The sequence below is a fragment of the Bubalus bubalis genome, chromosome 3, assembly GCF_019923935.1.
Source record: "Bubalus bubalis isolate 160015118507 breed Murrah chromosome 3, NDDB_SH_1, whole genome shotgun sequence".
Taxonomy (NCBI): Eukaryota; Metazoa; Chordata; class Mammalia; order Artiodactyla; family Bovidae; genus Bubalus; species Bubalus bubalis.
The window spans coordinates 88,986,829-89,014,374 of NC_059159.1; the positions used below are offsets into that span (position 1 = coordinate 88,986,829).

The 27,546-nt window shown below is 38.6% G+C and overlaps 1 protein-coding gene and 1 long non-coding RNA gene across 3 annotated transcripts in view; both read right to left on the bottom strand.

The window, feature by feature from the left end:
• Positions 1-27,546, bottom strand: part of ADAMTSL1 (ADAMTS like 1) — a 1,120,403-nt gene that overhangs the window by 965,909 nt on the left and 126,948 nt on the right. The gene's annotated exons all lie outside the window — the stretch shown is intronic.
• Positions 22,275-27,546, bottom strand: part of LOC123332798 — a 38,894-nt gene continuing 33,622 nt past the window's right edge. Inside the window, exons 3-4 of the long non-coding RNA XR_006549834.2 lie at positions 24,713-24,806; positions 22,275-23,191 (exon numbers count right to left, since the gene is read on the bottom strand). This is a non-coding gene — a long non-coding RNA (uncharacterized LOC123332798). The remainder of the gene's footprint in view (positions 23,192-24,712; positions 24,807-27,546) is intronic.

The window sequence follows — 27,546 nt, forward strand, 5'->3', positions numbered from 1 at the left end:
GAGTTTTATATTGTTTTCCTCATGTGAGCAATACCAGTATTTATATTGTATCAGTGTGAGTCCATTCATCGCCAAATTCTCATTTATAGTTAAATTCACTGAAAAAGGAGTGTGTTCATAATATTCACAATGGTGGTACATTACATTCTGGAATGTAACAAATGGCACACATACCAGTGAGATGTAGTATTTTCTTTCCAAAGATTAATCTTATGATGGGATGATGGCTAAAGTAAATAGAGCTGTTGTATATTAAACAAAGATTCCCAGGGAGCTCATGTGCCCATTTAGTCTCTTCTCTTTGTAGAAATGTTATTTTCAGGCACCCGCAAGATAGACTCACCTGGCATCTAGGGATGGAAGGGATTATTTCCTGCTCTTAATTAAGGTGACTGTACTCAGACCACTAATTAAATAGAAAAAAAAGATTATTCTAGATTACTCAACACTCTTGGATTCTTTCATCTGTTGTTTCATTCATCTCCTCTTTCAAGCTATCCATTCTCTTACCCATCCATCCTGCAAATACTTATTTAGACACTTCGATGTGTCTATCCATTCTCTTACACATTCATCCTGCAAATATTTATTTAGATACTACCATGTACCAAACTCTTTGTTGGGTGCTGGAGACACAATAATGAACAAGGTAGTGGGTTTCCCTTTCCTTACCATTTATATCCTATCCAGGGAGATGAAGGAAAACAACCAACCAGATGACCGTGCACTCAGTGTAGAGATACGTGGTCTCAAGAAGAAATACATAGACAACTAAGATGGATAATATGGGGGATCTAATCGGAGAAGGCAATGGCACCCCCACTCCAGTACTCTTGCCTGGAAAATCCCATGGACGGAGGAGCCTGGTGGGCTGCAGTCCATGGGGTGGCTAAGAGTCGGACACGACTGAGCGACTTCACTTTCACTTTTCACTTTCATGCATTGGAGAAGGAAATGGCAACCCACTCCAGTATTCTTGCCTGGAGAATCCCAGGGACGGGGGAGCCTGGTGGGCTTCCGTCTATGGGGTCGCACAGAGTCGGACACGACTGAAGCGACTTAGCAGCAGCAGCAAACAAGACTAGTTCAAAGAAGATGCCCTTTCAACTCTGAAAGAATGACATTAAAACCCAATCCACTGGACCGAGAGTTTATTATACTAAGTGAAGCAAATCAGACAAAAACAAATATTATATTGTTTACATGTGGACTCTAAATTAAATCACAAATGAACTTATTTATAAAACAGAAACAGACTCACACAGAAAACAGACTTATGGCTACCAAAAGGGAAAGAGGGGGAGAGATAAATTGGGAGTAGGGGATTAACAGATGCATACTAGCATTTATAAAATAAATAACAGGGATTTACTGTAGAGCACAGGGAACTATATTTCAACATCTTGTAGTAAACTATGATGAAAAAGAACAGAAAAAAGATACATAGATAAATATGTAAATATAAAACCAATTTACTTTGCTGTACACCTGAAACTAACACAATATTGTAAATCAACTATACTTCAATTAAAAAAAAAAAACAAACCCGTCTAGAGTGAGGAAGAATTCAGCTGGCCAGAGTACTTGAAAGACCATCGAGGGCAGAGGGAGTGACATGGGTAAAGGCTATGAGCAGAGAGAAGCTTGGACGGTCCAGCAGACAGAACTGGAACCAGGTGGTCAGATGGTGGTGGCAAGACATGACTTCTGAAGTTGAGCTGGATGATGCAGGATCTATAGCCCAAGGTCAGGCCACAGTCAGATTTTCATTTTAAAGAGATGTCTCAAACTATTCTTCTAGAGAACTAGATACGGAATTTGTTTATATGAGTTTTTCCTTGTTTTCAATACTTGAGTCACAAGCACCCCTCAGCTGGGATAAGAAAACTTGCAAATCCACCTGTGGCCAAACTTCCCTGTATTTTGATGGGCATTTTGGGAATATGCTTCTAACCATTATATTAGGAGAATACAATAATTTTTGCCACTTAAAAAAATGTATTCATTTTCCTATGCATGATGTTTGTATAAACCATTCATTAAACTAGCACCACATAACCAGTTTCCCATAAATGAGATAGTAAAGAAACAGTTCAGCTTCCTATTGTAATATTTCTAAAAGATTCTCCATGATGGAGGGAAAAATCATCTGACTCAACACTGCACATCAATTTCACACTCTAGTAAGACTGAGTGTAGAGTCATTCTTTATGTGAAAACTGCAAAGCCTGTGGTCTCCACAGCCTTCAGAAAAAAAGTTCCAAAGAGGCCACTATACAGCTTCTGGGGGGATCTGGGTCACAGGGAGTTCTCTGCTTAAACAAATGTGGAAGTTCTCCTCCACAGGGAAAATGTGAAGCCCACTTGGGTGTTTCCAGATGCCCTTTAAAGCTGTTCCCTAGTGAGAGGTTCCTGGTTGATGAAAGGGAGAATCTGATCCAGCAAAAAGTGATGGCATGTCTAGGTTAGACACCAGTTTTCAAAGAAGCCGATACAGAGAGACAAATGAAAAGAGGAGACAAGGAACTGAAGACAGGGCAGGAGGTGATAGTGAGCACAGCCAGGCTAAGCAGAAACACAGAGGGGGCTCTTCTGTGGGATCCAGAGAGCAGACATTTCCCCACTGCAGAGCTACCTGGAGGGTCTTCAAGATTGGACGTGTGTTTGTGCACTTAAAGTTCCTCCTCTTGGCCAGCTACCACACTCTGAACTGCTTGCCATGTTGAGATTTGTAGTTTTCAACTATCTAAGTCTCTTTTTATTGCCTCTCCTTTTGCTCCCTACCTCCCACAAAAATAGACCTTGCCAATAAAGAACCAGCTCCCTGTGTGTTGTTTATACTGAGACCCTGAAAGGAAGCGCCAACAGGTTCCCCTCAGAAGGTAGAATGAGTCATCTGCCTGCCACAGCAGAGCTGCGGGTAACATTAACCTCTAAGCTGCTGCTGTGGGCAGCCCCGATGGAGCCCACTCTGAGGATCAAGGATGTGAAACCAGCCCTAGTCCAGGCTGTCATACACTAAAGGAATGTAAGCCTGCCTCCTTTTCATGACAGCAGACATCCAGGTCTCCTCACTGAAAACTTACCCCTCCAGACCTGCACTTCATAATTTTGAAAAACTGTTTTATGGTTTGTTTGTTTTTTTTTTAAAAAGAGATTGCTTTACAGTATTTTTATCTTAAGAGAAGGGCCAAGGAGGATAAAAGGTTTTTGCTTTTGCTGAGAGGAAAAAATAAAGTCATCCCTCCTGAATATCCACCTATTACCAAGGTCCCTTTCCACTTACAAGGTGAATCATAGCTGGTATTTGTCATGATGATCTGATCAGTATCTTAAGCAGGAAAATCTTCCATAAAATGTTTACTGCCATAGCAGCATTTCAAATTAATGAGTCTATTGGTTCAAATTAATTTTTATTGGAATATAGTTGCTTTACCATGCTGTGATAGTTTCTTCTGTACAGCAAAATAAGTCAGCCATACATATTCACATATCCCCTCTTTTTGGACTTCCTTCTCATTCAGGTTACCTAGAGCACTGAGTAGAGTTTTCTGAACTGTACAGTATGTTCTCATCAGTTACCTATTTTATACATAGTATCAATAGTGCATATGTCAATCCCAGTCTCCCAAGCTCCTCCCACCATGCACCTTTCCCTCTTGGTATCTATACAATTGTTCTCTACATCCGTGTCTCTATTTCTGTTTTGCAAATAGGATCAGCTTTGGAAGGAATGATGCTAAAGCTGAAACTCCAATACTTTGGCCACCTCATGCAAAGAGTTGACTCATTGGAAAAGACTGATGCTGGGAAGGATTGGGAGCAGGAGGAGAAGGGGATGACAGAGGATGAGATGCCTGGATGGCATCACTGACTCGATGGACGTGAGTCTGAGTGAACTCCAGGAGTTGGTGATGGACAGGGAGGCCTGGCGTGCTGCGATTCATGGGGTTGCAAAGAGTCAGACACGACTGAGCGACTGAACTGAACTGATACCATATTTCTAGATTCCACATATATGCTTTAATATATAATATTTGTTTTTATCTTTCTGGATTTCTTCAATGAGTACATTTTCTAACTCTTTAGGAACATGAAAGTATAGATAACATCTGAGTACCCTCACAAAGACTTCCAGCTCATATTTTGAATATTAGACCTTGTTAAGGAAAGCAAAAGTATGACTTGGACTTGTAAAATCTAAGAAATTTAAAACCAAAGCCAGAGCTCCATCCTAATTTACCCCAGCACACTTCTCTATTGCAAATATTCTAAACTGCCAGGGGTATGTGTGGATTCCTTGATTGTACGCACGGCACACTCTAAGACACAACACTGTGGCCATTAGGTGACATACAAATGCCACCTGCCTCCAGGAGTCCTTGTGGTTGTAATTTTAAAAGACTGTGGAATTTTAGAAGGGAACCCTAGCAAAGCAAAAGCCACTTTGGTCTTTGTACATACATTAAGCATTTCATGTACAGATATTCAAGTAGCTCTTAGGGGCTTGCTTAGAGTTTATAGAAGGGTTTTTAGATGAGACTTTATAGTTTCTATGAGAAGACTTTAATCCACAAAAGCACAACGTGACTGACCCTACTTTTACTCACTTCCTTTGACCGGGGTGTGGCAGCACTCACCACGTGGAGGAAAGGTAACGCAGTTACAATGATTATAAACAAATGCTTTGAAAACAGAACCAATAAAACCACCTTGTGATAGGGAGGCCCAAAGTCTTACATTTTACGATTCGGTTTGTAAGAATAGCTACATAACTGCTTTTACTACACTAAGAATAGGTGCTGAAAAGAACCCTGTTATTACTTGAATATTTTGGTTGCGATACCAAGTCCAGTCATTCTACCCAGATTTGTAGGAAAACTGCTCAGTAGAGACAGCCGCAGTCCGTTCACAGGATGCATGATGCTGCGTCCAAGGACAGGACTGACTCCACGTCCCTAGGGTGCAGTCATTCTGTGCTGACCCCGTGTCCCTGGGGTACAGTGCTTCTTGCGTGCTGACTTCATATGCCTGGGGTGCAGGGTTTCTCATGCCAGATATCCACTCCCTTCTCTCCAGGGGTGCCAGATGGGACCTGGCATTTGCCCTCATGTCAGAATCAATGTCCTTCCAAACTCTGTATGATATTCGAAGTAAACAGTTGGACCAGTTCAGTTACTTCTTCTACAAAGGGATTTTTTTTTAATGTTTTTTTAAGTAAAAGGAAGCAAAGAAAAAACATCAGAGTCATATATTAGAAAAAGCAGCCCTCCTCCACCCCCACTACCAGCAGAACAATGTCAATTTCTAATTTTAAACTCATCCTGCCAAGCATCTGGATACATATGGAACTATCTAGATAATGAAAAGACAACTTCGATAGAAAAGGAGTTTTCTTAAACATTACCCGTGTGCATTCAACTTCAAATCTTTTACTTAATAGCTGAAGGCACTAGTAAATTGAAGTCCCTGATCTGTAAGTTGGACACAACATCCCAAGGGTGGTTGGAATAACTCAGTGAAAAAGTATGTGCTAGCTTAATAGCACCTAATAAAAAAGACTCCCCAATGTTCATCGCAGCATTGTTTATAATAGCCAGGACATGGAAGCAACCTAGATGTCCATCAGCAGACGAATGGATAAGAAAGCTGTGGTACATATACACAATGGAGTATTACTCAGCCATTAAAAAGAATACATTTGAATCAGTTCTAATGAGGTGGATGAAACTGGAGCCTATTATACAGAGTGAAGTAAGCCAGAAAGAAAAACACCAATACAGTATACTAACGCATACATATGGAATTTAGAAGGATGGTAACAATAAGCCTGTATACGAGACAGCAAAAGAGATACTGATGTACAGAACAGTCTTTTGGACTCTGTGAGAGAGGGAGAGGGTGGGATGATTTGGGAAAATGGCATTGAAATATGTATAATATCATATATGAAATGAGTCACCAGTCCAGGTTTGATGCATGATACTGGATGCTTGGGGCTGGTGCACTGGGACGACCCAGAGGGATGGTATGGGGATGGAGGAAGGAGGAGGGTTCAGGATGGGGAACACATGTATACCTGTGGTGGATTCATTTCGATATATGGCAAAACCAATACAATATTGTAAAGTTAAAAAATAAAATAAAATTAAAAAAAAAAAGACTCAATAAATACTGGTTCCACTCCCAAAGCACGTGTAACACATAGGTTGAGCATAGACTACATACTATAGGTTGAGAATACTATAATCCAACATGTTAACATAAGTTATCTCTTAGAGGTAGGATTGCAAGTAATTTATTCCTTGGGCTTTTTCATAGTCTCAGTTTTCTATGTTGTATATGTATGTGTGTATATGTACACATATATAATGTATGAACACATACATATATAAGACATATGTCTGTATCTAGATATCTTGTGTAATCAGAAAAATATGCTAGATAAAAGATGTGGATAAACAATTGCTACTATAAATAAAATCTGCCCTTTTATGTCTGGGGCTGAACAGTCTACCAAAACATTGTGAATAAATGAAAGTATTATACCATTTTATACACTTTCACACCATCAGAACACTGACCAAAATGCCTAAACAGTAAAAGTGGAATACCGACTATTAAAAAAGACAAAAATTTCACTCCAAAAAACACTCTTTTCTACATTTGTAATAAATTGTAAGGTTGGGATTGACATATACACACTGCTATATATAAAGAGTGTGTGTGTGTGTGTTAATAATAAGGACCTACCATATAGCACAGGGTCCTCTACTCAATAGACTGTAAGGGCCTATATGAGAAAAGAATATAAGAAAGAGTGGGTATACGTATAACTAATTCACTCTGCTGTACACCTGAAACTCTCACAACATTGTAAATCAACCACACTCCAATACAAATTAGAAGCACTGTCTGATAACTATAATGGCTTGCAAGATACAGAAGAGTAACCTGTCTTGCCCATGTTTTTTCCTTGAAGCCTGCTCAGAGTCTGGTGCTTTGTAAGTGCTCAGGAAATATTTGTTCAAAGAACTAATAAATTAATGTAGCATGGGAGTGATGGATAATCATAATGGCTTTCGTGGTTTCTTTTTTTTTTCTTGTTAACAAAAAGACTTGAACAAGTAATGCCCAAAGAAATATATTCAGAATGAGACAAGACTGGCTGACAATTAAGAAGGTGGATTACATCATATGATTACTAAAATATACAACCTTCTGTGAAGTCAGAAAATGTCTCCTGTTTGTGAAAATTAAGGAGGTGTTATGCCTAAGACATACCAAACCAATTTCCCTATAATAACTGGAAACAAATTCATCTCTTTACTGTCAAAAACCATGATAATTTTAATTCCCAAGAGGACATTTTTTTTAAGAAAATAAAAGTATGCTATAAGAAGCAATGAAGTAGATGCTTCCTCCCTTTCTTGCCCTCTCCACCTCACTATTTAATTTAGGACAAAAGCTAGAGCAGAGATGGTTCTCATCAGAGTAGCACTTGTCCCCAGGGCAGCTGTCCTACCTGAAGGCCTTCGACATGAAGGTGAGCCTGAACACTCAGGCAGTATAAAATATTATATAAGGTATATAAAATAGATAACCAACAAGGACCTACTTACTGTATAGCACAGGAAACTCTACTCAATATTCTGTAATAACATACATGGAAAAGAATATGAAAAAGAATGAATTTGAATATATGTATGCATATAACTGAATCACTATGCTATACACTTGAAACTGACACATTTTAAATCAACTGTACTCCAAAAAAATTTTTTAAAAGATCTTATCTGAACAGAATATTAAGAGAAAAAAAAAAAGGTCCTTGAGCTCTCAGATTCTGAGATCCCATTTCCACACAAAACTGCAAGAAAAGAATCACATACTTGGTGTTCTCTTACCTTTATGGGTTTTTATTTTGACCCAGGCAAAAATCAAAGAAATAAAAAAAGAAAGAATTATTTCTTTACTCTTCTTCTTTACTCTTCTTTCTTCTTTACTCTTAGGGAGTAAATCTCCCTAAGGTTTACTTGAAAGACTGAAGAAACAGAAGGGGTGAAGCTTTCAGAAAGATAATCTATTTCTTAGATTTCCATGTTCAAACTCATTAGCTCCTGAAAAGATACAGCCATGAGAACATGGTAAAGATGATTTTACTCCAGTTTGTGTTAATTCTCCGGAGAAGGCAATGGTACCCCACTCCAGTACTCTTGCCTGGAAAATCCCATGGATGGAGGAGCCTGGTGGGCTGCAGTCCATGGGGTCGCTCAGAGTTGGACACTACTAAGTGACTTCACTTTCACTTTTCACTTTCATGCATTGGAGAAGGAGATGGCAACCCACTCCAGTGTTCTTGCCTGGAGAATCCCAGGGACGGGGGAGCCTGGTGGACTTCCGTCTATGGGGTCACACAGAGTCAGACACGACTGAAGCGACTTAGCAGCAGCAGCAGCAGCAGCAGTGTTAATTCTCATAGCTTCCAAAATGTGTAGAGGATTTCCTGCTCTGACTTTCAAAAATGTGACATCTCTCCCACCACCCAGTATAAAACACAGTGAAAATGAAAGTGAAAGTTGCTCAGTCGTACCTGACTCTTTGTGACCCCATGGACCATACAGTCCATGGAATTCTCCAGGCCAGAATACTGGAGTAGGTAGCCTTTCTCTTCTCCAGGGGATCTTCCCAACCCAGGAATTGAACCCAGGTCTCCTGCAACTGCAGGCAGACTCTTTAACAGTTAAGCCCCAAGGGAAGCCCATAAAACACAATGGGGCTAACTGAAAAACAACACGAGAAAGACTCTTCAAAAGGTAAACTGAGAAAAATGACGACAACAATGATGATGTTAATACAGTGCTTGCTACACGCATCTTCTTTTTGTTTTCTTTAATCCCCAGGACAGAGATTACTATTGGCCCCACATTTCAGCCAAAGCAACTGAGGCACCAAGAAAGCAGGGAGCCTAATCACAGATAGGTGAGGCAGGTAGGAGACACAGAGCTGCCAAGCACAGTCGAGGCCTCTCTGACCCCAATCTCTTATTTCCAGCAAGTTCACCCACTTTCAGCAAGTTCACCAACTCTCAGGGCCTTTCATACTGGGTCCTCTGAATGGAAGACTGTCCTTGTCTCTCCATTGGCACAGCTCCTACTCATCTAAAATTCAGGTTAAACACCACTGCTTCAGAAAAAGTTTTACCTGTCTACTCAACCTCAAGTAAGTACTTCATTATTTTCTTGCTCCTCATCTTGTTCTTTTCCTTTAGGACATTTACCTGTATGAAGTATGCATTTATTTGTGTGCTTATGTATATGGTGATTGCTTTCTGACCTAGACTGTGAGCTCTAGACAGGCAAGAACATTATCTCCAAATGTAATTGTTAAATAAATATTTGTTGGCTGACTGACTGACTGAAATAAGAATAACACTGATTTTCAAAAGATGGAAATGAAGACCTCCTGGTACTTTGCACTCTAAACACAGGAGCTCCTTTGATTATCTGTTCATATCTTGAACTAATTTAAAAGATGTTCAAAGGACTGTTAAAAGAAAAATTTGGAAATGACTCTACTAGTCCCCAATGTTTTTCTATATCTACAGATACAGACAATCAATGAGGTATGAGAAAACCTACTTAGGTCTACCAAGCTCTAGGCAGACAAGGTAGTGTAATAAACAAACCAACAGAAAGAGCAATGGGAGGGCTATCTCAAAATATAGATGTGAAACAAAATTTTGACAAAGTCACTCTTCTTCCCAAAAGCTTCAAAATGAGACCCTCTCCTCTATTTTATTTATGCCATATTAGATAAATAGCAATTTGATAGGCATATGCCATTTAAATAGAATATATAAAACAAATAGCTTAACTGTATTTGAAGAATGCCCACTTAATCCAGGAGTTCCCTATACATTAAAAAAAATTCTAAAAAGTTCTCTGTATCCTTCCATCTTTCTCACTCTCCAGCAAGAACTCAATTCTGGGGCTGAAGCCATGTTTCCCAAGAGGACATGAGCTACTGAAATGGTCCCTTTGTGTCTATCCCTGGTCAGATGTTCCAAGTATCCCTCCTTTCCCCTCATTGATGATGTTCTCCCATGCAGTCCAACTTCCAGCCTAGAGTAATACAGTAAATGATAATTAGTCTTTATAGTCAAGATATTTTAAGGAATAAGTAAGGAGACTTACTGATTAGAATGGAATTCAAGAGCACTAATATAAAATCACAGTGTATAAGAAAAACTATCACATCAAAACTGATGTGCAACAATCATATTAGCAACATTAGAATTACAAAAGAATTTCCTTGTTTTACTAAAAGAAGTGTTTTGACACAGAAACATGGCACCCTCATTGATGACACAGCCTACATCTCTCCCTTTCTCCACTTATACCCACCAAGGTGGTTCGTGCTCCCAACCTGTATCACCTGATACAATGTCCCTTTAAATGTTCCTATGGCCCTTGATAAGAGTGACTCAGCACAAAATGTTCATGCCAATAAAGTTAGTCATAAAATAAAATCAGGAAATAATATCAATAAAATCAGTACTAAAATACAATCAGCCTGAAACCAGCCTAAAAACAGTGAAAATAATTTTTTAAAAAATAAGTAAAGTTAGCCTGTAGACATAGAGTCCAGACTTCCCACAGTGCTTTTTTTCAAAATGATCTGATTTGGAGGCAATATATTTCCAGCTCCAATATTATTTCACAGAGGACTTAATTTGATCAAATAAAGAGATTCCTCCAGGGTGGAGCAGCTGTACCAGTTTAGAGATTTGGCATATGATTTGAGGCTAGAATCCTTTAGATAATAATTAAATTACTTTTTATTCTTTTTACAGGGGGAATTCTTATTAAAAAGTCACTTCTGGAAGGTAGCAGATTACTGACTCCAAACCCAAGTATTTAATAATTTGTTATAGATATATGAAAACTTGACTAAAACAGTCTATTGGTATTTATATTTGCTTTTAGTAAGGATTACCCATTTATCAGGAAATTTTAAAGTAAACTTAAAGAAAGTATTTGGTATATCAAAATCTACTAGTTAATGCTCAGACCATATTTTTACTTTAATTTTAGTAGTTTAAGTAGGATATCTTGTGTCTCCTATATAATGAGATTTTAACTCCATACAATTTAAGTTTGTATTCAATGTCATTCTAGGTTGTGAGAAAACTCTAACAGTATCTAAAATTTTCCATTGGATGACTGAGACCATTAAATTTGCTTGCAAAAATATGTAAACATAGATAACATATCTGTTGCACTTCCTTTGGCTGCAGGGGATGGAAACTCTCAACTCAAATGCCTTACAACGCAAAGATATTTTTATCCTAGACAATAAGATGTCTGAAAATGGGAGGCTTCAGGTATAAATACATCAGAATTCTAAGTAAATTTCTTTCTGACTGTTGGCTCTGTCCTTATAGTGTCTCCATGAAGTGTTTATCATTGAACAAGATCTCCACATGCTCACAATATGCCCCTGCAATTCCAGTCACAATATCTAGACATACCAACGTTCAAAGAAAGGAGAGGGGCTTTCTTTTCCCTCTTTTAATTTTTAAGAGCAAGAAAATCTTTCCTAGGCTATCCCACTGAAATTTTCCTTTTCATCTCATTGGCCAGAATTGTGACAAATTCCCATGCTGAAAATGATCACTAGTAGATGCCAAAACTGATCACCAGCCACTACCATTAACCATTCAGGATGTAGCAGATTGAACTGTGTTCCTGAAAAAGATATGTCCAAGTTTTAAGCCCTGGCAACTGTAAGTGAGAACTCATTTAGATGTAATTGAGCTAGGGATCTTGAGATGACATCATCCAGAATTTAGGGTGGGCCCTGAATCCAAAGACTGTGCCCTTTTAAGAGAAAAGAGAGGAACAGCAGACATAGAGAAGGAGGTGATGGAAAGATGGAGGCAGAGGTTGGAACAATACAACTACAAGCCTAATAACACCAAGAATTGCCAGCAACCGCCAGCCGCCAGGAGAGAAATGTGGACTGCATTCTCCCTCAAGAAGGGATCAATCCTGCTGACACTTTGATTTTAAACTTCTGACCTTCTCAAATTACAGAGAATAAATTTTTGTTGTTTAAGCCACCCAGTTTGTTGTGTTTTGTTATAGCAGCTCTAGATAATTACAACAGGGGGTCTAGTCTCTAGAACTGGATTATCCTTTCTGAAGCACAGGATGACATGGAAAAGAGTAGTGTATGAGCAAAGCTGGTTAGGTGGGAGGTGGGCAACTAAGGATGTCTGCTGATACATTTTTCTAATTCTCAAATCTCAACCATTCAGAAAATTTTTAACAGGGAAGAACAAATCTAACTCCATATTAGATCTGCTCCTTTTGCTTTAACCTTTGTGCTTTGTTGCTTGTGCTTCACTCATGCTGGTTCTGTCCTTTTGTAAAAGAATGTTGCCTATAGCCTGAAACATGAAGGATAGCCTATTTCAGGGCTCTGACCTTTAAGAGTCCATTTATATAGAGATAAAAAGTTGCAGAACAGAGAATAACATTTATTTTTTTGGAGGTTACGGGAACATCTGACCTCTGTGGACAGCTGCAACAACAAAGGATTCCAACACCAAAAATTTACAACAACCTACTTCACCCTTCCCTCACCTTGCCTTTAAAAATGCTTTGCTGAAACACTTTGAGGAGTTTGGGGTTTGGGGGGCACCAGCTACCTGTCTCCTTTCATGGGGCTGCAATAAATCTTCCTCTGCTCCAAACTCCATTGTTTCAGTATCGTTTGGCCTCACTGTGTTATCAGACACACAAAAGTTGTTCTGTAACAATCTCCTTCTTAAACATTTCAGAATAGTTTTAGATTTACAGAAGCATTGTGAAGATAGTACAGAGTTCCACACCAAACTTCTATTATTAACATCATACATTAGTATGGCCATTTATTATAATTAACAAACCAATAGTCGGACATGACTGAAGCAACGCAGCAGCAGCAGCAGCCATATTACTCTTAGTTAACTTATTCATATTTCCTTAGTTTTCACCTATGTCTTTTTTCTGTTTCAGTATTCAACACTTACAGTGTACATAAAAACAAGTGGAAATATGCCTTTTAAAAAAACTATGCAAAATTAAAAAGCATGATTATAAAAATCATTATGAAATTTGTATATGCACACATTTCCACACAAATTTCTTGCCCAAGGAAACATGGGCAGAATGAGTTCACAAAAAGACTCTGCTGCTGCTGCTAAGTCGCTTCAGTCGTGTATGACTCTGTGCGACCCCATAGACGGCAGCCCACCAGGCTCCCCCGTCCCTGGGATTCTCCAGGCAAGAACACTGGAGTGGGTTGCCATTTCCTTCTCCAATGCATGAAAGTGAAAAGTGAAAGTGAAGTCGCTCAGTCTTGTCCGACTCTTAGCGACCCCATGGACTGCAGCCCACCAGGCTCCTCCGTCAATGGGGTTTTCCAGGCAAGAGGGCTGGAGTGGGGTGCCATTGCCTTCTCCAAAAAAGACTCTATAGAGTATAAATAAGTGAAAAATGGGTTGATGAAAAAATAAACTTTTGTTCAAGAGTAGCCTAAAGATAAGAACAAAAATGACCTGGTAAATACTATGATACCCAGAAGAGACATTACCAAAGCTGCAACATTTCCAAATAAAAACTCGAACAACTCTTCCAAGATAAAGATGCTAGGAACATGATGTGTTTATTCCCTGTTCCTAAAGGGGGAGGTTATGACAGTTCCATGCTCCATACTCAGTTCCTCTCACCATTCAGTCTCTCCCTTGCTGATTTTAACCTCCTCTTAGAGCTTCAAGCTTGACCTCTGGCAGAGGACTCGTTTCTTTATTTTCCTTCCCTGATCTCTACTGTCCTCCCACCTGTTAGATGATTCTACTTGAGGTGGGGGGGAGGGTCAACAATCTAAACACTGAAAATCTCTCTTTACAAATCAAGTAGTTGCAGACGTACTTCTCTCAGTATTAGTAGAAGTTAGAATCCAACCTAAAAATTATTTTTATTCCTCTTTGCCTGTACCCTATGTCTGATTACATGCCAATATGCCAATTTTAACCATTCAGGTGGATCCAGTTTGTATGTTCCCAAACACTTAGCAAACTAGCCTCACTGTCCAAGAGGTGAGCACCATCTATCAAATGGCCCGCTCCTCAGTTCAGTTCAGTCGCTAAGTTGTGTCCGACTCTTTGAGATCCCAATGGACTGCAGCACACCATGCATTACGGATGGCAGATCACCAAGACAGAAACAGCTTGTGTCCAATCGAGATCGTGAGGCCACCACAGGAACCTGGGATGATGTAGCCGACCTCTGACATAAGACATAAGTAAACTGCTATCCTATTTAAGCCGCTATTGTCTGAGCATGTCTTCAGTACAGTAGTCGATCTTGTATCTTAACTCGTAACTTTCCTTTATGATACGAGTCTCCCATAACTTAGCCTCAACTTGCCATTTCCTTAAAAAGCCCATGTGGTTTCATTCTGATGGATTTAAACACCAAGAAAAATATTTCCAGAAATCATCATCCAGGAACAAGATGATTCTCTCCACAATGGCTATGAACAAATAATTTTTCTCCTGAGGCATTTTCATTACAAATAGTTTCTCTAATATCTATCTCCCTTTTCCTTTTACTCTTTTTAGAACAGGGAATTTTTTGGCTCCAAAATTACTGATTGTGATGGAAAAGTTAACATATTTGAATTTATCTATGTCAATATAAGATAGAAAACAAATATGTCAGTTGAGTGTCTAGAAAATAAAGGTACCATCCAAATGTCAGGACCTACAGGAGGAAAGAGACTTGCAACTGAAATAAAATGATTAAAAAAAAAAGTGTTTTTAAAATCTAGATGGCTTAATCCAAGGAAAGTGATGATTGCAATGCATGAGTGTAAAATAGAGTTAAATTCACAGCAGAAAGCTATAACCTATCACTATATGTGAGAATTTCTATGGAAGGGCAATGCTTTTGTATTTGGGCAATGAAATTCCCTCTGGGCCATAGTGATTCATCTAATTTAATAAGCATTCATTGATTATGAATGAGTATCTTTGTGGACAGACTTAAAGCAAAATGCCAAGTTTTAGTCAAAACCATCTCTGCAGATTTTTTCTCTCTTGCTAAATTTTCCTAGAGTCAGCAAAAGAAGGCAAAATTACTTTCTTTGTGCTAAGATTTCAGAGCTGCACTCATTGGTGACCCATTCGCTAATGCCATCTCTAACAGCTGATTAAGAAATACTTAGCATGTAACAGAATAACCCACCACATCAGTATACATTTAGCAAGAGGCTAAATCGTGCAATTCTCCTACTACATATACTCGGTTGTGACACAGTCCAACTTTCTAGCAAGTGACACCTCCAACACGAAAAAGTATTCAATTCAGAGCAAATCAAGACTCCCAGTATTGCTCAGTTCAGTTCAGTCACTCAGTCGTGTCCTACTCTTTGCAATGCCAATGGACTGCAGCACACCAGGCCTCCTGTCCAACACCAACTCCCAGAGTTTACTCACTCTCATGTCCATTGAGTCAGTGATGAAACCCAACCAACTCATCCTCTGTCGTCCCCGTCTCCTCCCGCCTTCAATCTTTCCCAGCATCAGGGTCTTTTAAAAGAAGTCAGTTCTTCACATCAGGTGGCCAAAGTATTGGAGTTTCACCTTCAACATCAGTGTTCTAATGAATATTCAGGACTGATTTCCTTTAGGATAGACTGGGTGGATCTCCTTGCAGTCCAAGGGATTCTCAAGAGACTTCTCCAACACCACAGTTCAAAAGCATCAATTCTTCAGCGCTCAGCTTTCTTTATATTCCAACTCTCACATCCATACATGACCACTGGAAAAACCATAGCCTTGACTAGATGGACCTTTGTTGACAAAGTAATGTCTCTGCTTTTTAATATGCTGTCTAGCTTGGTCATAACTTTTCTTCCAAGGAGTAAGAGTCTTTTAATTAAGTTCATGGCTGCAGTCACTATCTGCAGTGATTTTGGAGCCCCCAAAATAAAGTCTGACATTGTTTCCACTGTTTCCCCATCTGTTTGCCATGAAGCGATGGGACTGGATGCCATGATCTTAGTTTTCTGAATGTTGAGCTTTAAGCCAACTTTTTCACTCTCCTCTTTCACTTTCATCAAGAGGCTCTTTAGTTCTTCTTTGCTTTCTCACATAAGGGTGGTATCATCTGCATATCTGAGGTTATTGATATTTCTCCCAGCAATCTTGATTCCAGCTTGTGCTTCTTCCAGCCCAGTGTTTCTCATGATGTACTCTGCATATAAGTTAAATAAGCAGGGTGACAATATACAGCCTTGACGTACTCCTTTTCCTATTTGGAACCAGTCTGTTGTTCCATGTCCAGTTCTAACTGTTGCTTCTTGACCTGCATATAGGTTTCTCAAGAGGCAGGTCAGGTGGTCTGGTATTCCCATCTCTTTCAGAATTTTCCACAGTTTATTGTGATCCACACAGTCAAAGGCTTTGGCATAGTCAATAAAGCAGAAATAGATGTTTTTCTGGAACTCTCTTGCTTTTTCCATTATCCAGAGGATGTTGGCAATTTGATCTCTGGTTCCTCTGCCTTTTCTAAATCCAGCTTGAACATCTGGAAGGTCACGATTCATGTACTGTTGAAGACTGGCTTGGAGAATTTTGAGCATTACTTTACTGGTGTGTAAAATGAGTGCAATTGTGCAGCAGTTTGAGCATTTTTGGCATTGCCTTTCTTTGGAATTGAAATGAAAACTGACCTTTTCCAGTCCTGTGGCCACTGCTGTGTTTTCCAAATTTCCTGACATATTAAGGTCAGCCTTTTCACAGCATCATCTTTTAGGATTTGAAATATCTCAACTGGAATTCCATTACCTCCATTAACTTTGTTCGTAGTGATGCTTCCTAAGGCCCATTTGACTTCATATTCCAGGATGTCTAGCTCTAGGTGAGTGATCACACCATCGTGATTATCTGGTCATGAAGATATTTTTTGTACAGTTCTTCTGTGTATTCTTGCCACCGCTTCTGAATATCTTCTGCTTCTGTTAGGTCCATACAATTTCTGTCCTTTATTGAGCTCATCTTTGCATGAAATGTTCCCTTGGTATCTCTAATTTTCTTAAAGAGATCTCTAGTCTTTTCCATTCTGTTGTTTTCCTCTATTTCTTTGCACTGATCACTGAGGAAGGCTTTCTTATCTCTTCTTGCTATTCTTTGGAACTCTGCATTCAGATGTTTATATCTTTCCTTTTCTCCTTTGCTTTTTGCTTCTCTTCTCTTCACAGCTATTTGTAAAGCCTCCTCAGACAACCATTTTGCTTCTTTGCATTTCTTTCTCTCAAGGATGGTCTTGATCCCTGTCTCCTATACAATGTCACAAACCTCTGGCACTCTGTCTATCAGATCTAATCCCTTGAATCTATTTCTCACTTCCACTGTATAATCATAAGGGATTTGATTTAGGACATACCTGAATGGTCTAATGGTTTTCCCTACTTTCTTCAATTTAAGTCTGAAGTTGGCAATAAAGAGTTCATGATCTGAGCCACAGTCAGTTCCCAGTCTTATTTTTGCTGACTCTATAGAGCTTCTCCGTCTTTGGCTGCAAAGAATGTAATCAATCTGATTTCGGTGTTGACCATCCGGTGATATCCATGTGTAGAGTCCTTTCTTGTGTTGTTGGAAGAGGGTGTTGGCTATGACCAGTGCATTCTCTTGGCAAAATTCTATTAGCCTTTTCCCTGCTTCATTCTATATTCCAAGACCAAATTTGCCTGTTACTCCAGGTGTTTCTTGACTTCCTACTTTTGCATTCCAGTCCCCTATACTGAAAAGGACATCTTTTTGGGGGTGTTAGTTCTAGATCTTGTAGGTCTTCATAGAACCATTCAACTTCAGCTTCTTCAGCATTGCTGGTCGGGGCATAGACTTGGATTACCATGATATTGAATGGTTTGCTTGGAAATAAACTGAGCTCATTCTGTTGTTTTTGAGATTGCATCCAAGTACTACCTTTCAGACTCTTTTGTTGACTATGATGGCTTCTCCATTTCTTCTAAGGGGTTCTTGCCCATAGTAGTAGATATAATGGTCATGTGTGTTAAATTCACCCATTCCAGTCCATTTTAGTTCATTGATTCGTAAAATATCGACATTAACTCCATCTCCTGTATCATCATTTCCAATATTGTATATTCCCAATATTGTAGTACCCTCTTATCATAACATCCATCCTTTGCAGATGAGGAATCCAAAGCCAACAGAAACTGGGAACCTACATAAGGTACTGTAAGCTAGCCAAAGTCACAGCCTACAGTAGAACCCAGAACCTCATGTTCCAACACTGCTCTTACCTCGACTTTCCATTGCTCTACATTCAAGATTAAGAATGAAATCTAATGAGCGAAATTGAGTTGGAAGTCTCCAAATTAGTCACAATTCAGGAAATGAAAAAAGAATCAAACTTACTAATACTGCCTAGTTGAAGAAAGTCACACTTTGCAGAGGAAAGAGCTTAAAAAGCTAACTTTCTGACTCAGCTAACTTTCTGAGTTGACTAAGATAAATCCTGCTAATGTAAAATGGAAGACCGAATAATATTCTCCAAAGCTCCTTACCTGCTTTGATGCTATGATCCCAGCACTGGGAGAAAGATACTAGACATTTAGCTCAGCACTTGCAATTCAAATGTATCCATCTTCCTTGTCTTCTAATCTTCTCGTAAGTTGGTAATAAGTTGCTAAAGAAAGTAATAGTGAAGTAAAAAGCCAACCTAATCAGCTTAATATTGTTTTCTACCTTAAACTCACTATACCAAAAAAGTATAACTCTAACTGTCTAGCTCGGGCTTCCCTTGTGGCTCAGTGGTAAAGTATCTGCCTGCCAATGCAGGAGATACCCTTTGATCCTTGGGATGGGAAGCTTCCCTGGAGAAGGAAATGTCAACCTATTTCTTTGCCTGGGCAAAGGAGCCTGGTAGGCGATAGTTCCCTGGGTCTCAAGAGACTCAGACATTAGGGTAAACAACAACTGTCTAGCTCAGACCCTCCCCCTTAAGAAAAACAACCAAACTGCCCTCTCACTTGGCCTATTTGTTATTTTACAGAGAACCATAAGCTTCCCTGCTTCTGGATCTTTGCTGAATACCCTTTATTTTTATCAACTTAAGTCCTGATACTTCCTTCACGTCCTAGTTTGAACCCCAGCTACTCCATACCACATCTGCTCACTCTTCTACAATATACTTTTTTCTGACCATCTGTTTGATTCTTAGCCACCTGGCACTTACTTGGTCTTGATGAATGTCCTCTGTCTCAAACTAGATCAAAGTCCACTCTCTCCAGGAAATGACTTGGACTATTTCTGTACCTCGTGCAATAGCCTACACATAGCAGGTGCCTACTATATATGTGGTGTTGATCATGATAACAGTGGCTCCCAAGGGTGACAAAAGGAGGAAACGATAGAAAATAGGTTACTAGGCGGGAGGAGGTGCACCCATGAGGATAGGTGATTGCAAAAACTCACTAGAAACTGGATGAAGGGGGATAAAGAAGAGGATGCCCATCAAGTTATGTAGTACTGGTGCTAGTGGGATCATTCATTATCATTCAATTATACTCTTTCCTTATCTATCATCGTAATCATAATTTAGCAGAATTCACTAAAATCTATACTTATTCTTATACATCCAGATTATCTTTTGCTTGCTCAAGCACAAGAGGTAAAATAACTTGAACTATCTAGTCTCTCTGCCTCTAAATATCCCCCCAAAATCTCTACACAAATTTTTTTAAAGGAAGTAAACTACTTTCCCAGGGCAAATTCTTTCCAAGTAACTAAACGCAGCAGCTTTCTATCACTTGAAAGTACTCTGGTCTAGTAGTTCCTAATTCTGACTGGTCAAAGAATCACTTTAGAAGTTCTTAAAAATCATACATGGATCCCACTGCCTGAAATTCAGATGTAGCCCTTCTCAGGGAGTATATATGTACTATTTGACACGTCCCAGGTAATTTTAATATATGGCATGTTTGAAGAAGACCAGCCTATATCACACAGTTTTGGCCTCTCTGGTTTTCAAGACTATAAATATTCTTTTTGATGATTTTTCCTCCTAATTTTTGCCCTGAAGAAGGAATCTGCATTTAATTACCCAGTTATGAATGTTGGATTAAATCACCTGCTACCACAAAACATTTCCACGAGTTCCTGTGTAGATTTTATTTTTTTCTCAGCTGGCAGATCTCTAAGTTTAAGGAGGTCTTGATCACTACAGACTTGGAAAAATATCACCTGACAATCCCATCCTTCTGCCTCATATATTAGCTATGACTGACACTGAAATGCAACACTCTGAAGAATATCCTGTTGGGCACTCTGTTGACAGCTGAGTAAAAGTTTTATCTCCAGGCTTTCCTGACTTTAATCTCCCCAAAACATAACTTTCCATTTCAACTGGGGTCCAAAAAGAAACATCAACTAAATAAAGGCTGTAACAGTGAACCACTGGAGTTTTAAGAGCTTTCTCTGATAATTCTGTTATAATCCTAACCACTCAGAAGCTGTAGAGAGTAGTAACCAAGAGTGCTTTCTTATCAGGAAGATCTGGTTTCAAATCTCATATATTGGTGACGATCTTGAACAAGTGACTTGACATTTCAATCCCTCACGTCTTCATCTAGAGAACAGATCATTTTATTTAACCCATCTCAGAGAGCTGTCATCAGGACTTAATGGGTAGTCTGTGAAAAGTTGCTGGCATATAATCAACACTCGATAAACGTTATTTTTAGTTTCCTCTGGTAGAAATTCATTGATTTTGTTAAGTCCAGCCAGAATTAGAATCCGAGTGTTTTTAATGTTTGTAATATTATGCAATTTCCCCTAAGTCAAGCTAAGTACACTTTTGCATATGAAATGTAACTATTTATGTGACATAATTTTTATCACTTAAGCTCTCACAGTTTAATTTATGCAGTACCCCATATTTATGGAGAAATAAATTCCAATTTCACAGTTTGCAAGCCTTTCTTCCCCCTCAGTGATTGCAACTCAGAGTTTTAAAGGTAAAATGACAAAAAAAATGGCCTTTCATGTATTGACTACTTTGATCAAAGCCTTCAACCAACTGATTTTGAACAAAATGTAACCAAAATTTAGAATACTAAAAATTTCAGTGTGATCATAGGACACTAAAGTTGATCTGAAAAGAGGGTGTTCAAAGTTTCAAACATTTCTAAAATCTGGTCTGTGAACAGCAAAGAGAGAAAAAGCATGTACTACCATACTTTAGTGTCTTACTCTGTTTTATATTGAATATCAGTGGACTTTGTATATCAGTTATTCAAAATACCTCCATATGTATATAATACTTATACATTTGGAGACGTACAATTTCTATATCAATTGGTAAAAATATCAGCTTTTGCAGTGTGTGTTTGGTTGTTCCAACTCTTTGTGACCCCATGGACTGTAGACAGCCAGGCTCCTCTGTCTACGGGATTTTCCAGGCAAGAATACTGGAATGGGTTGCCATTCCCTTCTCCAGGGGATCTTCACAACCCAGAGACTGAACCTGTGTCTCTTGTTTCTCTTGCATTGGCAAGCAGGTTCTTTACCACTAACACCATCTGGGAAGCCCCAAAAGTATCAGCTTGGTTGGAATTATGAATTACATACACGTCGAACCATTCCCAATAATTTTTTGTTATAGGCCTATTAATTTAACAAGGCCATTTTGAAGATGATTCGGTCCTCCACCATGTGTAATTTTATTATCATGGCCAAAAAAATAATTCAAATTATATTTGGATTTTTACCTGAATCTACAATAACACTTACAGCAGTGTCAAAGGTTTTGCCTTCAACAGAATCAACTTCCAAATATTTATCTTTATTCTATAAATTGAATGAAATAGTCAAACCATTACTGGAATTAGCTTAATTGCTTTTCCTATTTGAAGAAGCTAATGACATTGATATAAAATTTGTACCACTTAACATATGCAAAATTCTTCTCTAATGAAATTAACACAGCTCTTTTTGTTTTACTGTTTGCACATGAAAATTAGAGATAAATGAGCTAAATCAACTCAGGCAAACAGCCATTTATTCTAAATAAGAGGGTCTGCTTTATAGTGATGATAGAAGCACTTTCTGCAGCTGTATGTGCTACATCATCTTCTTCATATACAATCTTCTTAACATAACTAGTAGTTACTGAAATAGCTTCTAATGTTCCTGCAGCAGATTTGTGTCTTGGGTTTTCATGTGGTTACTGACATCACCACAGCGCCCCTCGTGGATAATAAATGTCAATAAGCATTCTCTACATGTTTCTCATTCATTATCAATTACTTGAGAAATTGATATTTTCATTACATTACATTTAAAAATCATCGAGGCCAAATGGGTCTATTGAAATATTTTTAATAGAAGCATTAAAAAAAAAGAAAAAGCACAAATGATCATTTAAACTGAACCTCAGACTTTCAGGGTATCTCACTGGGCACTCCTTTGGCAACTAAACAGAAACTACATTTCCAGGTTTTCACTAATCTAATCTCCTCAAAATTCATTTTCCATTTTATCTAGCTTCCAGAAAGAAATACAAATCAAGTAAGAGTTGAAACAGCAAACCATCTGGGTTGTAAGAACTCTCTTTGATAATTCTGAAATATTAATAGCTCAGACTACCTGGACAAAATAAATACTTAGATATAGATTTGTATTGGTTGCCCAAAAGTTCATTCGTTCTGGGGTTTTTGGTACTATCGTATAGAAATACCTGAACAAAGTTTTTGGACAACTCAATACCATGCCATAAATTACTAAAATCACTACAGCAGATTTATTCAGATTTCTGTCTACACTGGACCGCTCAACCTCTATTTCCCATATACAGTTCATATGCTCATAATGCATAATTTACTCTGTTTCCCAATGTCTCTGCATCCACATTGCTTGAAGGGTTTGTTCATTTTGCATGGTTGGGTCATAGCTCCAACTTGCTGGAAAGCCAAGTAACCAGCAAGGACAGCAAGAACTTCTACCACAACTTAAGACCAGAAGCAGTTAACTCTCCTTATCTACTCAGGTTCAGGAGGGCTTGTCTTTATCAGGGAGCCTGCTGTCACTGAAAGGGAGATGTCCTGGAAAGGGCTGGAAAAAAAGCAGCATAGCACCATGTGATCTTTCTGACTTAATCACAATCTAAAGGGAAAACTCTCTTCTCTGCAAATGTATCTTACATGCTACTGAATGAGATTGTGACAGAACTCAAGCTGGTTTATTTTTAATATACCATTGATGATAACGTTTTGTTAAAAAAAATAAATACTGGATAAATGTTAAACCAGACAAAATGCAAAGACATAAGGCATAAATTAGGACTGCCCGAGGAAACAAGAATATATGGTAACCTTACCCTTTACACACACATTTTGTCATAGCTCTATATAGCAGCACAGGCCTACAAAGGAAAATTGCCAATTTCCTCATGCCAAGCAGAGACACAAATCAGATTCAACCTTTGATTAATTAGTTAAATATACAAACATCCTTAGAATCAACCTTCCTTCCTTCCCTAATTTTTATCCTGACTCAGAAATAAAGTTAACAAGAGTGTCCTAAAATCTTAATTTTATTTGGATCTATGGTAGTCATTAAGAGAAATGGGATGAAATCAAGTTTTTCGTTCTGCTTATGTGTGCATGTCTCCATAGGGTTAAACAGTTTTCCCAATCTAAATTTTTAAAATTCCCATCAGTAATAGTCTTGGAAACTAACCTAGTTCATTCAATGTATTGTGAGAAGAAAAGCTCCTTGTGAGAAATGTTTGTTTTACAGAAAGAAACTCCATCTCATAACAAGAAGAAATCATAAAAATACACTCATACTGGTTCTTTAGTGCACCCAAATTACTGGAAGACTCTCTTAATTTACTCTGATTCTTTGAAGGGAGAATTATTTTTTAAAATAATCTATAGGAAAACATTGCTTGTCATTAAGAAGAAAATATAGTAATATCCCATTAATATGTCAATGTGATGTTCACATGATATTTTCCAGATGAGTAAGGATAGCTATTTATGTGTCTAAATCTCAATCACTTCATGGCATTATAAAATAAATACACCAAACATAATTCAAGTGTCTCTTAATGGCACAAGATGACCATTCTGTTGTATTTAGTCACAAAGTTTATTCCTAAAATAAGAACTCAAGCAATTTAGTGTCATATTTTTTTCTGTAAAGTTATTTCTCAGTTGATGCCAACCTTTCTTTACCACTATTATTTCTGAAGTACTAGGATTCCATTTCATGATATCTGGTTAGGCTCTAGGGTTAACACTTTGTTGTTCCAATGAAAAGAACTGCATGGTTTTTATAGCAGGTGACCTGTCCATTCTTTAACTTCTTATGTGTTCCCAGCTTTGTCATTGCTAATTACTGTCCTAAATCTGACCTTCAGCTACATGGAAAGCTATGGTACCAGTAAATTTCACACAATGGTCTCTTTATAACATGTTTATTCCTATGGAGAAATGGAACTAGGGTGTATTCTACATCTTATTGTTAGGGTTTTTGTATTCATTATCTAATCCAAAACTCCATGTGAAAAGTTTGTGGTAACTTTTTAAAGACAGACCATTTGCTGGTAGTGCTGGGGTTCACACTCACGTCAGGCAGACCCCAGGCCAGTTTTTCTTCATCTAGGTCATGCTACTCCACCCAGCTGATTTGTCAATTCTGTTTTCTATAACCCTTTGAAATCCTATAGGCAAGAAATCAGATAAGAAAGTTCTAGGTCAAGAAAAAAATCTTAAATTTCCATCAGGTTGAAAGATATTATGATGACTAATGTATTTAATACTTTTGAAATCAGATTTATTAAAAGTGAAAAAGCTCTTTCCAGGTTGACCTTTCAAGGAGATTAGGGCCTTCTTGATTTCCTAACTAATTGAAATGCTGGCAGGAATGGTTTGGGTTGTGATTTGGTTTTGGCCTGGCATATACAGAGAACGGACTATTCTAAGATCCCCAGAGGCCCAGAGAGGGCAACAATCAAAAGGGCCACTTTGAAATGGCCCCAAGCTGCTGTCCCATTATTAGCCATCCTGGAATGAACAGCCAAAGCTCACTTGGCCAAGTAGCATGAGCAGACAATCTACCTGATGACGGAGGAGCAGCTGACACTTCCAGGGATAGATGGGCATAATTAATGACCACGATGGCAGCAGCCCAGGAAGCGGGTCAAGCCAGGTCCCTGATACTCACGGATACCACCTCTTATTGGGCCACGTTTTGAATCATACTTTCTCAAGCACCCTTTGATTTCATGGATCATGACCCCTAAATTAAAAGACTGCATCACCCTAAAATATTTTAGATTCTTAGTTTATATGCTAGACAAGACAAATCCAAAAGTAAAGTCAGGGTTTTGAGGCCTGCGAGGGACATTTTTCCTGGAGAACAAGGCTATTTTAATTGTGCACCATTTGTTTTGTTTCTGTAGTAAATCTTCAGATGCTATTCCTGCACATTCTATTTGGAGAGGATATATTTCTCTTATATGGCACAATTTTACTTCAGTCAAATCAGGAGTTATAACTGGGAGTTCTGGTTAAATAAATAAAAATATATGCCTTTTAAATTGTATTATATACATCAGTATTTGAATTGCAATAGACCTGAATTCTTCATCTGAGAAGCCACTCTAAATCTTACACAAATAAAATCTATGGAACTCTAAACCAGAGCATTTAAATACTGTCTCCTATTTTATGTACTTTGCAGTTTTCAAATACTTTGATAATCATTTCATACTTATTTTATGGAAATATATGGAAAGAAGTATATTTTAGAAATGGAGGGGAAAAGTCAACAACTCTCCAAGAAGTTAGACAGCAAATCACTATCTGTGACTACTGGGTTGCCATGCCCTCCTCCAGGGGAATCTTCCAACCCAGGGATCGAACCTGGGTCTCCTTCATTGCAGGCAGATTCTTTACCATCTGAAGCATCAGGGAAGCATTGGGAATCAGTGCTCCTCTAAAACGGATATTTTTGCTCTATGCAGCCAAGCAGCTTCACCTAAAATAGGGCAGACTGCCACAAACACTCAGGAGACAGTAAAATTCTTCTAGCATGTTATTACGATAGATCCCTTGGGGGACTTCCCTGGTGGTCCAGTGGCTAAGAATCTGCCCTCCAATACAGGGGATGCAGGCTTGATCCCTGATCTGGGAACTTAGTTCCCACATGCCACTGGGCAACCAGAGAAAGCCTGTGAACTGCAATGAAGACCTAGTGGAATAAAAAAATAATAACAATAGATTCCCTGGGAATTGACCAGTCATAAACAACACATATCAGACATGTAAGGATCAAATTAAAGTGGCTACAAGTTCCATCTCTCATTCTTATTTTTTTTTCCCTAATAAACAAGATGTTGTCAACTCAATAGCCCTGAAGTAGCCCTGAAGCTTGAGATCTCATGAGTACAAACTGATTTAATGCATCTTTCATCATTTATAGTACAGATACTTTCAAAAGGTAAAGCAGGCATAGAGGCATCAGGATGAATTAAACTTAAGAGAGGTTAGTTAACAAATCACCTAGGAAGACCCAAAAAGGATGGGACTGAGGAAGTATAAGTTTTGAGGTTGTCAGCGATAGAGAATACAGATTGGTCAGATGAACAACCAATAATCCCATGTAATAATAAGTATAGGGTAGCCCTCTAGGTAGGGCTTCCCTTGTGGCTCAGAGGTAAAGAATCTGCATGCCACTGCAGGAGATGCAAATTCAATCCCTAGGCCATGAAGACCCCTGGAAGAAGAAACAGCAACCCACTCCAGTATCCTTGCCTGGAGAACTCCCATGGACAGGAGCCTAGTGTACCATTGTCCATATGGTTGCAAAGAGTCAGACATGACTTAGAGACTGAAAAACAACAGTCCCTCTATGTAACCATTCATCAGAGAAGGAAACTCCATAAGAGAACTCTAAAAGAACAGAGAAGGATCAAAGGTAGAGCATTAAAAGACAGTTTCTTTCTCTCTTTTTTTTTTTTTTAATTTTGTTTTTCTTGGCCATACCACTTGTGGGATCTTAGTTCCTCAACCAAGATCAAACTGATGCCCGTGCCTTGGAAGAGAGGAGTCTTACCCACTGGACCACCAAGGATGACCCCAAAAGATAGTTTAAAACAAACCTCTACTTTGTATCCCTCTAGGGAGGGTTTCGGCCTCCAAGTATACTGAAAGCAGAATTTTCACACATAATGAATTAGAGAAGACCTGTATCACAGTAGGACTGTACCAAGAAAGATCTGTGATACCTCCTAAAACTATTTTCTTTGCTTTGCCAACATGTGTCACTGATCTGATTATGCTGGAGAATAACATGAAATTGCACTATGCTGTTTTAAGCAAGCTGTGAATATTATTTAAACAACAGGCTGTTGGCTAATGCCAAACCAAATGCACCATGATCAGAGCTGTGATAGCTCC